At 47.6% G+C, this 12,797-nt stretch overlaps 1 protein-coding gene across 2 annotated transcripts in view; it reads left to right on the top strand.

Annotated features, from left to right (window-relative positions):
* The window catches only part of GJC2 (gap junction protein gamma 2), a 111,903-nt gene that overhangs the window by 26,263 nt on the left and 72,843 nt on the right, over positions 1 to 12,797 (top strand). For both annotated transcript variants that reach the window (XM_048511674.1, XM_048511673.1), the window contains exon 2: positions 8,226 to 8,315. The gene's annotated coding sequence lies outside the window, so the exon portion shown is untranslated. The remainder of the gene's footprint in view (positions 1 to 8,225; positions 8,316 to 12,797) is intronic.

Raw genomic sequence — 12,797 nt, 5'->3', positions numbered from 1 at the left:
AACCTGAAACAACAGATTTAAGTACCTAAAGGTCAAGGATTAAATGCATATGTAGAGCCAACAAACTAAATTAGGAAAAGAAGAAGAAGAAGAGTTTGGATTTATATCCCCCCTTTCTCTCCTGCAGGAGACTCAAAAGGGCTGACAATCTCCTTGCCCTTCCCCCCTCACAACAAACACCCTGTGAGGTAGGTGGGGCTGAGAGAGCTCCGAGAAACTGTGACTAGCCCAAGGTCACCCAGCTGGCGTGTGTGGGACTGCACAGGCTAATCTGAATTCCCCAGATAAGCCTCCACAGCTCAGGCGGCAGAGCGGGGAATCAAACCCGGTTCCTCCCGATTAGATACACGAGCTCTTAACCTCCTACGCCACTGCTGCTCCCAAAAGAATGTAAATAATAAAAATATGGGGCGTTGTGTGGTTTCTGGGCTGTACGGCTGTGTTCTAGTAGCATTTTCTCCTGAGGTTTTGCTTGCATCTGTGGCGGGCATCTTCAGAGGAAGTGAGCCGTGGCCCAGGAAAAGCTCATACTGGAATAAACGTTTTTGAAGTGCTACCCATGGACTTTGGTTTTGTCTCTCTCTGGGGAGTTCTGGGCTACAGCGTAACCCCCATGCTTTCTCCCTCCCTCATTTTAGCCTCACAACAACCCTGCGAGGTAAGTTACGTTGGGAAGGAGAGGCTAGATCGCCCAGAGAGCTTTACGGCTGAGTGGGGATTCGAACGCTCGGATCCTAGGCCAGAACTTTTAACTGCTGCACCTGCCACGAGAGGACGATGTTGTAGAGCAATCTTACTACTCCCTCCAGGGAAAATAGCTCATCAATAGATGAAGGGCTTCAAAGTAAACATAATACAGTGGGATACATCCCAGAAACAGCCAGGGTACAATCCCGTTTTAAACCCTTCTTTTGACCCCCGAAACATACAGTTTAAGGACACATTTGCTTCATGGGCATTCAGCCTGGTGCATGGCTTTTGCTTCACATGCCGCACAGGCAGTGGTGGGATCCAAAAATTTTAGTAACAGGTTCCCATGGTGGTGGGATTCAAACAGTGGCGTAGCGCCAATGGGGCTGGGCGGGGCACGACGGGGGCGTGGCTGGGAATTCCGGGGGCGGGGCATTAATACTTTCTCTGTTACTGTAAAAAAACTCTTACTGTAAAAAAAAGTTCCTAAATTCCAGCTGGTATCCTTCTGTCCATAATTTAAACGCATTACAGCAAGTCCTATCGTCTACTGCCCACAGAAACAACTACTTCTCCTCTAATTGACTGCCTGTCAAATACTTAATACTTTCAAACACTTAATTTTGTTTCCAGAAATCAAAAGAAGGAGACTTTCCTTAAACAAGGGACTTTTCCATATTTCTAAAACATGTTTTTAAAACAGCCCAACAGGGAGAATGATCCCGTTTTCTACCTTCGCTAACCAGCCACGTAGGAAACAACAGGACTTGATGATTTTTGGACCTAATGGAATTTCTAACGGAAAAGCGGACCCAATTAGTAACCCCCTCTCGGCACACACAAATAATCAGTAACCCACTCTTGGGAACTGGTGAGAACCTGCTGGATCCCACCTCTGCGCACAGGTATGTCCAGGATTGTTGTGACAATTAATGCCCTCCCCCGCACTTATCTCCCAATTCAAGAGCCCCATCGCTGCTGCTTTACAAGGCAATATTTCTTTTTGCAACAGCAGCCTGGCCCTTTCCGCACATACAGAATAATGCACTTTCAATGCACTTTGCAGCTGGATTTTACTGTGCAGAATAGCGAAATCCACTGGAAAATAATTGTGAAAGTGGATTAAAAGTGTCTTTTTCTGCACGTGCGGAAGGGGCCTCTCCTTTCTCTGTAGCCGGGGGGTGGGGGGTGGGGAGCCAAGGCAAAGAGCCAGCAAAGGCATCTTTATCATTTCACTTCTGTGCCCCATTTCCATGCTTCTCTCAAAAAGACCCATCCCATCAAAACTGAAGACAGAACGGGCGAGATGAAAAACATATCCTTTCATAGTGCTAAAACAGCTCAATAAACTGGTTTGCTTTTATTAGGTCATGTTTTATTTGTGAAATGCATCATGTGTATGTTGACAGTGTTGGCGGTTGTTTTGAATTTGCAGTGGACCTCACACTCGGAATGCGTATGGTCATATTTATTCATTATTTATTAATGATTAAATATTTATTTAAATTTATTCCCCGCACTTTACCGTAGTCTCAGGGTGGGTTACAATAGTGGGGGGTGGGTCTCAAGGCAGTGGTGGGATCCAAAAATTTTAGTAACAGGTTCCCTCGTCGGTCCCCCCTCAGAAAAGGGGGCAGAGGCGTACTTAAGCAAACCTGAGCCCTGGGCAAAACCTGAGTTGGATACCCCCCCCTTGGGCAGCCACCCCACCATGACCCCCCAAAAATTTTTTGCACCAGGTCATTTCTAAATCAACATCACATTATAGAAAATGCCCCAACTCACAAATTGGAGCACAGCAATGGTGAAACACACAGATTCTTTGATAGAGACTGGTGAGATAAAAGGTACGACAGGCTGAGAATAAATGAATTGCAGGACCTGAAAGGGATTAACCCAGTTCAGGGAGTTACATTATTAGTCGCAATATGGTCAAAGGCAGGATGCCTCTTGGGGAGGCGAGGGCGTGGAGGTGGAAAAGTGGACCCAATTAGCAACCCCCTCTCGGCACACACAAATAATTAGTAACCCACTCTCGGGAACTGGTGAGAACCTACTGGGGTGAAAAAAGTTGGGAACCGCTGGTGTAGTGGTTAAGGTGTCAGACTAGGACAGGGGTCTGCAACCTGTGGCTCTCCAGATGTTCATGGACTACAATTCCCATCAGCCCCTGCCAGCATGGCCAATTGCTGGCCATGCATTTGCCATAGAAGCTCTCTGGGTGAGCTCATAGAAGGTCTCTGGGTGACCTTGGCTCAGTAACACTCTCTTAGCCTACCCTACCTCACAAAGATGTTGTGAGGATGGAAAGGAGGAGAGGAGATTATTGTAAGCTGCTTGGGGACCCCAATGGGAGAAGGGTGGGGTATAGTGGTTAAGAGCAGGTGGACTCTAATCTGTAGAACTGGGTCCGATTCCTTACTCCTCCACGTGAGTGGTGGACTCTCATCTGGTGAACTAGATTTGTGTCCCTACTCCTCCACATGAAGCCTGCTGGATGATTTTTGGCTAGTCACAGTTCTCTCAGAACTCTCTCAGCCCACCTACCTCACAAGGTGTCTGTTGCGGGGAGAGGAAGGGAAAGGCGTTTGTAAGCTGCCTCGAAGCTCCTTACAGGAGAGAAAGGTGGGATATAAATCCAAACCCTCCTCTCTCTCTCTCCTAAATGCATAAAACAAATTCCTTGCGTTTGTTCAAAACTGCTGCCTTCTAGCAAATGATACTGGACCAATTTCACAATTTCTTTTTGGACATATAATTCGTTTTAAAACATACAATGGAAAGGAAGGACATCAGCTGAGATCTGTATGTGTCTTCACAATAGATGTGTTGTTAGTGCAGTATGCGTCCACTTGGAATCCAGGAATGGAAAAAAAAAATATTCAGAGCATCGAGCAGCCGCTCCGTGACTTCATTCGTCTGGTACATGTCTGCACGACCATAAATATAAATATTGTGGCAGAACAGAGCTATCCGGGATCCAGATTTTAATGCTCCGTCGTAACTGGCAGAGCAGAACGCTGTATGGAACGTCTTCTCCTGTTCTCTTAGAGACTTTTTGTTTCCCTTGCTGAGGAGGCAAAGGAATGTGCAGAATGGACGGTTTAGTTGGTGCCTGGTTTCTCGGTTTGGAGCCAGCATGGTATAGTGGTTAAGAGTAGGTCGACTCTCACCTGGAGAACCGGGCTCGATTCCCCTCTTCTCCACAAGAGCGGTGGACTCTTATCCGGTGAACTGGGTTTGTTTCCCCACTCTTCCACATGAAGCATGCTGGGTGACCTTGGGCTAGCCACAGTTCTTTCAGAACTTGCTCAGCCCCGCTGACGTCACAAGGCGTCTGTTGTGGTGAGAGCAGAGGTGGGATCCAGCAGGTTCTCACAGGTTCCCGAGAGTAGGTTACTAATGATTTGTGTGTGCCGAGAGGGGGTTACTAATGGGTGATTTTGCCACGTGATTTTGGCCTTAGTTACGCCCCTCCTCTCAGCAGTAGCACGCAGAACTTGAAGCAGTCTAGCAGGAGGTGCACCAGCGTGCGTGGCAGCCTGCGCCTGCGTGCATTCATTTCCCGCCCAAGGACCGGTGCAGCGGCTGTGTCCTTGCCACGGCCCCGCCCCTGGAATGCCCCACCCCCGGAATGCCCGGCCACGCCCCCGTCGTGCCCCACCCAGCCCCATTGGCACTACACCACAGTTTGAATCCCACCGCCATAGGAACCTGTTACTAAAATTTTTGGATCCCACCACTGGGTGAGAGAAAACGAAAGGGTTTGTAAGCCCCTTTGAGTCTCCTTACAGGAGAGGCGTTGGATTTTCCAGCCTTGCTTGCATGCAGCAGCACGGAATTCTGGGATAGCTCAGCGAACATTCTGAAGGTGGCAGTTGGAAACCGTTGCTCCCGGACTCCAGCTGAGGAAAGATGTGTTCTGTTCAACCAAAAGCCTCTGACAAAATGTTTAATATTGGAGACCAGTGGTGGCGAACCTGTGGCACTCCAGATGTTCATGGACTACAATTCCCATCAGCCCCTGCCTGCATGGCCAATTGGCAGGGGCTGATGGGGATTGTAGTCCATGAACATCTGGAGTGCCATAGGTTCGCCACCACTGTTGTAAGACTATGCTTGAAATTGTAACCAAACAGTGAACTGTGAATGGACCTTTATATAAGTGATACTTTGTTTATGTACAATAGAACCTCGGTTTTCGTTGGCAATCCGTTCAGATTGCCTCGGCGAAAACGGAAACTGGCGAAAACCGAGGTACGCCGTTTGCGCAGGCGCTATGTAAACGGCGCAGCTAACTTGCGCAAAAGTCGCCCTGGATCCAAGGCGACTGACGAAAACCAAGCTAAGAAACGGCTGGCGACGATCGACAATAACCAAAACCAACAAACTCCGAGATCAACGTAAACCGAGGTTCCACCATATATAGTCCTCTCTCAGTTTAACTAAAGCTCTCCTATGTTTAATGATTTCTGAGGTAAAAAGGCTGGTCTTTAGCCAGTATTTCCCTGGTTTAACTTGACCAATGGTGGACATAATGTTGCCAGTCTCCAAGGAAGTTATCAAAAAGAATATTCTGTATCTTTAAGACTCAAGTACTGTGAAAGACAGTTTCCTTAAATAATTCTTGACAATCACATAGGTATTTTTACTACAGCAATATTTTTTATATGCCCTTACAAAGATATCACATAGTGTTCAGAGATTAGTATTGGTCTTGTTTAATTTGGGGGTTTATTATGAAGTTATTGTATGTAATTGAATTTTCATTTGTTCCCCACTCATTTTCCATTCAGGAAATAGTGTGGGGTTCCACATCAAGAGTCAAAGAGGCAATCAAGCGTTCTGATTGGCTGGCACACGTGTGCATCATTTACACGTGGGAGTTGCAGCCAGCCGAAGGCGGGGCTCCATTTTGATTGGCTGACCCGAAAAGTTCGTTTGGATAAGCTGAATGCATTGTTTTAAGACGTCTGCACATGCTGACGTCACTACCTGTTGCAAATTGCTTGGGCAGAAAAATGAAAGTAAATATCGGTTTCGGTTTACACCGCCGACAACCCTGTGCTCAGCAGCACTTTGCCAAGCTGCAAAACAGTGGAGCTCGAGCAAAAAAGAGCAAAAAAGAGCAATGTTGGCACGTCTTGTTGTGCACACGTCTCAATTTCCAAGCACTTTCTGACGGGAATACCCTCGCTAAACAAAATGACGGTTCCTGTTTCCTGATTGGCCGGAAGCTGCGCGTCAGAGCGAGTCAGCCACGCGTAAACAGCTGAGGTTCCCCACCCCCCTGCGGCACCTGCGGGGTTTTTGAAAATGTTGCTCTTTTCAGAGGAGCTAATTTGCCGCGCGACAAGGAGGTGGGAGAGCAAATTAAAGGGCAGCTCGCAGTGGAAGTGGCTGGTGACGTGGGGAACGTCCATCCTCCTCGTGTCTTTTAAAGAGGTGACCCCGCGGCTTATGGTGAGTGGGGAGTGGCCCTTTATGTTCTATTTTGTAGGAGAGGGACCACGTTGAAAAACATTGAAAAAAGAGAAACAAATCTTTTTGTGTTAATCATTAAGAATTTATTGCAAGGTCTTAACGTTTGTGAGTACGATAATATATGTCCAGTAGTCATTTATTATGTTATAGTAGATAATGTGATTTCTCATTAGAATATTTTGCGCTTATGTTTTTACAGATGGGGCCATAGATGGTGTTCATGAGGCATAACCTAACCCGGGGGTTAGCTAGCCCCATGTATATTGTGTGCTTATCTTATATCCATGTAAAGAGTTTTTTGTTTGTGTTCTATCACTGCAAGGGCATAAAAATTATTTCTGTAGTAAAAAGACTACTGTGAAGGTAGTAATACCTATGTGTTTGTCAAGCACTATTTAAGGAAACTCAGGCTGATTCCGCATGGGCCAAAAACAGCAGTGTGAAAACGGTGTGAAAACAGTGTCAAAGGGTGTCAAAGGATGTCAAAGGGTTTATACTGTTTTCACACCGTTTTCACACCACTATTTTTGGCCCATGCAGAATCAGCCTCAGTTTCACAGTACTTGAGCCTGAAAGGTACAGAATATTATTTTTGATAACTTTCAGGTGCACCTACCCTTTTTCTTTCTTATGGAGTCTCCAAGGGAGGGCTGGCGATCTCCCAAAATTGCAACCAGGCAAAGTCTATCTGGCATCGGCAAATAATGAAAAATGAAGGAGCTATATCCTGTTCCCAGAAATGCCTTTTTCCATGCTCCAAATGCATACAGCACCCTTTGATCTTGCATTTTCCTAGCTAACTAACCTGCGGTTTTGGGGCTGTGAGGTATTCATAGTTGGCATCTCTCGTAGGCGGAGGCGCAGCAAGGGGGGGTAAGCGCCCGGTGCGCACCTGGTGCGTCATGCCCCCCGCCCCCCTTGAAGCTACATGTCTGCTCGTAGGATTACCTGGCAACTGGCATGAACTTCAGGGGCAGGGATGTGGTGGGCACTGTGTTGTATGCAGAGGTGGGATCCAGCAGGCTCTCACCAGTTCCCGAGAGTGGGTTACTAAATATTTGTGTGTGCCGAGAGGGGGTTCCTAATTAGGTCCGCTTTTCCACCTCCACGCCCTCGCCTCCCCGAGAGGCATCCTGCCTTTGAACATGAAGGTTCCATATAGCAATTGCGACTAATAATGTAACTCCCTGAACTGGGTTAATCCCTTTCAGGTACTGCAATTCATGGATTCTCAGCCTTTCGTACCTTTTATCTCACCAGTCTCCATCAAAGAACCTGTGTGTTTCACCATTGCTGTGTTCAGATTTGGGAGTTGGGGCATTTTCTATAATGTGATGATGATTTAGAAATGACCTGGTGCAAAAAAAATTTGGGGGGTCATGGTGGGGTGGCTGCCCATGGGGGGCATCCAACTCAGGTTTTGCCCAGGGCTCAGGTTTGCCTAGGTATGCCTCTGCCCCCTTTGCTGAGGGGGGGCTGGCGAGGGAACCTGTTACTAAAATTTTTGGATCCCACCACTGGTCGTATGCACTGCAAGGCCACTTTTGGGGAACACCTGGAAATGGTGTTGGGTGGCTCTAGGAATCTTTAGAAGTGGTGTGGTATAACCATAGAGTTTTCAGCAATTCCTAGAGCTCCCCAATATCACTCCCAGGTTTCCCACGGGAGAAATGTCGTGTGCACACGATGCAGGGCAAAGGATTTGCACGGTGCACACGAGTGGCACCAGGTATCTCAGGTTTCAGAGGTGATGGGTGGAGCGCTCGCCAGGAATATTGACTGCCGCTGTTCTCAGGGCTTCTCAGGGTAACAGCCGACGATACACCCATGAGGGGACAGCGGAGAGGAGGATATGAATGCCGCACCAAGCAAAACCTTTTGATCCCGAAACATGGGTGCTGTTCCGGGAGCGCACACCCTACCGCCCACGACAATGGGGCCTTTTCAAAGAAGGCCGTGAAAGGGTGCCTCGTTGTGCTTGGTGGCGGGAGCCTGCTGGTACAATTCCCAAAGAATGATGCATTGTCTTCCTTTCTCTCTGTTTGGGTCAGAGGTGAAGCCGCCAGCTCCGTTGTGAGGATCCTCGTGTCCAGAAGGAAGGTCCGCAGGGAAGAGCCACCCATTTTTCCTGTCTGTGAAAGGTATGGGAAACTTTTGTTAACCGCGTGTCTTTCGGCTTGCAAAAAAATGGGCTTTTGCCGCAATGCCTTCCTTTGCGATGTTACTTGGCGATTTGTCAAATGCATTCTTCCCCATTCCGTTTCGTCCTGCTTGCGAGTTGAGTTGACTACTGAGTTGGAATGTGCAAGTGTCTGTCCCAACTCAGACATGAAAGAGTTAACTGTGTGCATGTAAACTAGTTACGGAGGTCACAGTATTATGGCCAGTCTATTGATTAAGCTATTGGTCAGTTTGTCCAGCGTTGCTAGCATGCCACAGGTCATGTAGACAGAAGTTATAAAGCAGTGATGGCGAACCTTTTTGAGACCGAGTGCCCAAATTGCAACCCAAAACCCACTTATTTATCGCAAAGGGCCAACACGGCAATTTAACCTGAATACTGAGGTTTTCGTTTAGACAAAAAAACAGTTGGCTCCGAGGCATGCGTTACTTGGGAGTAAGCTTGGTGGTAGTCGGTAGCTTTGCTTTGAAGCAACCATGCAACTCTTCCAACGGGTGAATCACAATCCTAGGAGGGTTTACTCAGAAGCAAGCCCCATTGCCAGCAACCGAGCTTACTCCCAGGTAAAGGATCATGCTTTAGTTCTTCGCATGAAAACCAGTGGAGTTTAACAGCGCTTAACAGGGTTACCTACACTGCTTCCCCAAAACTAGGTCTTAGGTTTAATGCTAATAATCGAGCCCAGTGGCCCAGGCCAGCCTAAATGTGTGTGTGGGGGGGGGGCACTCTGCACGTGCCCACAAAGAGGGCTCTGATGCCACCACTGGCACCCGTGCCATAGGTTCGCCACCACTGTTATAAAGTCTGTTTCTTTCTTTGAGCCCACCACACCATGATGTAGAAGCCAGTGTGTATAGCCGTGATGTGAAACCATGAGGTAGAACTATGTAACCAAGTATAGTGCTAGAATAGAAAGGTGTTGTTATTTTCTTTCCATGTGACCCTAATAGCTAGTAAAATTCATTTATATAAAAAACAACTGTGATTCTATCTCTTCTGTTTTACTCAGATCTTGCTTCTATGCAATCAGGCTGCCTGGTTTCCCATCCTAGTGTCGTCGCCCCCAAACAGAAAGCTTCCCCTGCTACCAGAGGCAGAGTTGTGTAGTGGTTAGAATATTGCACTAGGTCGGAGGTTCAAATCCCTGCTCAGTCATGGAGTTCTCTGGGCGACCTTAGTCCAACTGTTCTTGTTCAGCCCTTGCAGGGCTGTTGTGAAGGGAGAGTCATCTCCTGGAGTTTGATTCCTCGCTCTGCCACTTGAGCTGCGGAGGATTATCTGGTAAACCAGATTAGTTTGTGCAATCCAACACATGCTGGCTGGGTGACCTTGGACTAGTGACAGTCCTTCAGAGCTCTCTCAGCCCCAACTACCTCTCAGGGTGTTTATAGTGAGGGGGAAAAGGAAAGGGGTTTGTCAGCCCCTTTGAGTATCCTTACCGAAGAGAAAGGGGGGATATAAATCCAACTTTTCTTCTTCTCTTCTTTATCATCATCATCATCATCTCAGCTGCCTCATCATCATCATCATCATCTCAGCTGCCTCAGCTGAGCAGCAGTGGCGTTGGAGGTTAAGAGCTCATGTATCTAATCTGGAGGAACCGGGTTGATTCCCAGCTCTGCCGCCTGAGCTGTGGAGGCTTCTCTGGGGAATTCAGATTAGCCTGTGCACTCCCACACATGCTGGCTGGGTGACCTTGGGCTAGTCACAGTTCTTCGGAGCTCTCTCAGCCCCACCTACCTCTCAGGGTGTTTATTGTGAGGAGGGAAAGGAAAGGAGTTTGTCAGCCCCTTTGAGTCTCCTGCAGGAGAGAAAGGGGGGATATAAATCCAACTCTTCTTCTTTATCATCATCATCATCATCATCATCTCAGATTCCTCATGGATGCTGCCCAGAGTTTCTGGGAGGAAGAGGAGAAATGTGCTAGATGAATAGAGAACTGGGGAAGAATCAAACATGGGCCCTTCCGCTTGGCCAACTGGGCTCTGCTGCCAAGCGATCCCCCAATTTCCAAGGGTGTGGAATTTGTGTAGCCAATGGACCACTTTGTTGACATACCCAAGCACTGATGATCTGGGCTATATCGAGACAATCCATTGCATGGGGTTGTGGTTTTTTTTTGCTTCAACCGTTTTAAACCAGGGCTTCCAGTTGCCCCTTACAAAGGCACGCAGGCTGGCATCTTGGCAGTCCTGTTTATTCAAAGTGGAACTTTGCTCTGAATTTTAATGCATCTCCCCGGGATGTTTTGATGGGCTGTCAGAGCCGTTTGGGCCTGGCCTTTCTCTTGCGCCGTCACACCGAGGCTGCTTCATATTGTGAAGCGCTAAAATCTGACACTTGTTAAGTTTACTGCCGGACCAGATTTGGAGATTGCAGGAGCCAGAAGGGGAGTTCAGATCACATTAAGGATTTTTCCCCCTCCGTGAAAACCAGATTGGATTCCATTTAAGGCTCCCAAGCCCCAACCAGGAGAGACAGCATGGTGTAGCGGTTTATAGCAGCAGACTCTTATCTGGTGAACTGGGTTTGATTCTCAGCTCTTCCACATCAGTAGCAGACTCTTATCTGGTGAACTGGGTTTGATTCTCAGCTCTTCCACATCAGTAGCAGACTCTTATCTGGTGAACTGGGTTTGATTCTCAGCTCTTCCACATCAGTAGCAGACTCTTATCTGGTGAACTGGGTTTGATTCTCAGCTCTTCCACATCAGCAGCAGACTCCCAATCTGGGTGAACTGGGTTTGATTCTCGCCTTCCACGTCATAGGCAGACTCTAATTCAGAACTTGGCTTGATTTCTGCCTTCCACTGCCAGTGGTAGACTCTATAATTCAGGAACTGTTTTGATTCCTTCAACTCTTCCACATCAGTAGCTTAGACTCTTATCTGGTGAACTGGGTTTGATTCTCAGCTCTTCTTCACATCAGTGGCAGACTCTTATCTTGGTGAAACTGGGTTTGGAATTCTCAGCTCCTTCCCACATCAGTGAAAGCAGACTTCTTATCCTGGTGAACTGGGTTTGATTTCTCAGCTCTTCCACATCAGTGGCATGACTCTTATCTGGTGAACTGGGTTTGATTCCTCATGCCTCTTTCCCCACATCAGTAGCAGACTCTTATCTGGTGAACTGGGTTTGATTCTCAGCTCTTCCACATCAGTAGCAGACTCTTATCTGGTGAACTGGGTTTGATTCTCAGCTCTTCCACATCAGTGGCAGACTCTTATCTGGTGAACTGGGTTTGATTCTCAGCTCTTCCACATCAGTGGCAGACTCTTATCTGGTGAACTGGGTTTGATTCTCAGCTCTTCCACATCAGTAGCAGACTCTTATCTGGTGAACTGGGTTTGATTCTCAGCTCTTCCACATCAGTGGCAGACTCTTATCTGGTGAACTGGGTTTGATTCTCAGCTCTTCCACATCAGTGGCAGACTCTTACCTGGTGAACTGGGTTTGATTCTCCAGCTCTTCCACATCAGTAGCAGACTCTTATCTGGTGAGCTGGGTTCTGATTCCTCAGCTCTCTCCACATCAGTGGCAGACCTATCTGGTGAACTCCACTTTCAGCCTTCCACGTCAGTGGCAGACCTCATCTGGTGAACTGGGTTTGATTCTCAGCCTTCCAATAATTCAGTGGCAGACTCCATTCATGAACTGGGTTTGATTCTCTCAGGTCTCCATATCAGTGGCAGACCTACCCAGGAACTGGCTTGACTGCCTTCCACATCAGTGGCAGACTCTTATCTGGTGAACTGGGTTTGATTCTCAGCTCTTCCACATGAGTAGCAGACTCTTATCTGGTGAACTGGGTTTGATTCTCAGCTCTTCCACATGAGTGACAGACTCTAATCTGGTGAACTGGATTTGTTTCCCCAGTCCTGCACATGAAGCCTGCTGGGCGACCTTGGGCCAGTCTTAGTTCTCTCAGGACTTTCTCAGCCCCACCTTCCTCACAGGATGTCTATTGTGGGGAGAGGAAGGGAAAGGAGCTTGTAAGCCCCTTTGAGTCGCCTTACAGGAGAGAAAGATGGGGTATGAATCCAAACTCCTCTTTTTCTTCTTCTTCTATGCCCACAGCTCCCGTTTGCTGCCACTTCTCAGAGCTTCAATAGGAAACAAACCAACCAACCATTGGTTCTATGGTGGGATGTTACTTGCTGGGAAACCAGCCCACTCTAGGAATTGCCGTCAACTCTGTAGTTTAACCAGCAACTGTGCATTCCAGTGATTCCTAGAGAGGCATGACATTGCTTCCAGGTTTTTGTTCCAGATATCATCCTGAAGCTGATGCCCCCCCCCCCCACCCCCTTCCCAGTGTTCTACCTCTCCTGTCTCCTCCTGGTTGCCTGTCAAACCAAGCTTCACTACTGAAGAAAATGTCTCTTTAACTCTCTTGTTTTAAATTTTTTAAATTTCATAGCATTCTTCAGTATCTGTTGACA

Source organism: Sphaerodactylus townsendi, linkage group LG11 (genome assembly GCF_021028975.2).
Source record: "Sphaerodactylus townsendi isolate TG3544 linkage group LG11, MPM_Stown_v2.3, whole genome shotgun sequence".
In the NCBI taxonomy this organism is placed as follows: Eukaryota; Metazoa; Chordata; class Lepidosauria; order Squamata; family Sphaerodactylidae; genus Sphaerodactylus; species Sphaerodactylus townsendi.
Note: the sequence above shows the minus strand (reverse complement) of the source record. Positions and strands in the feature narration are given on the sequence as shown.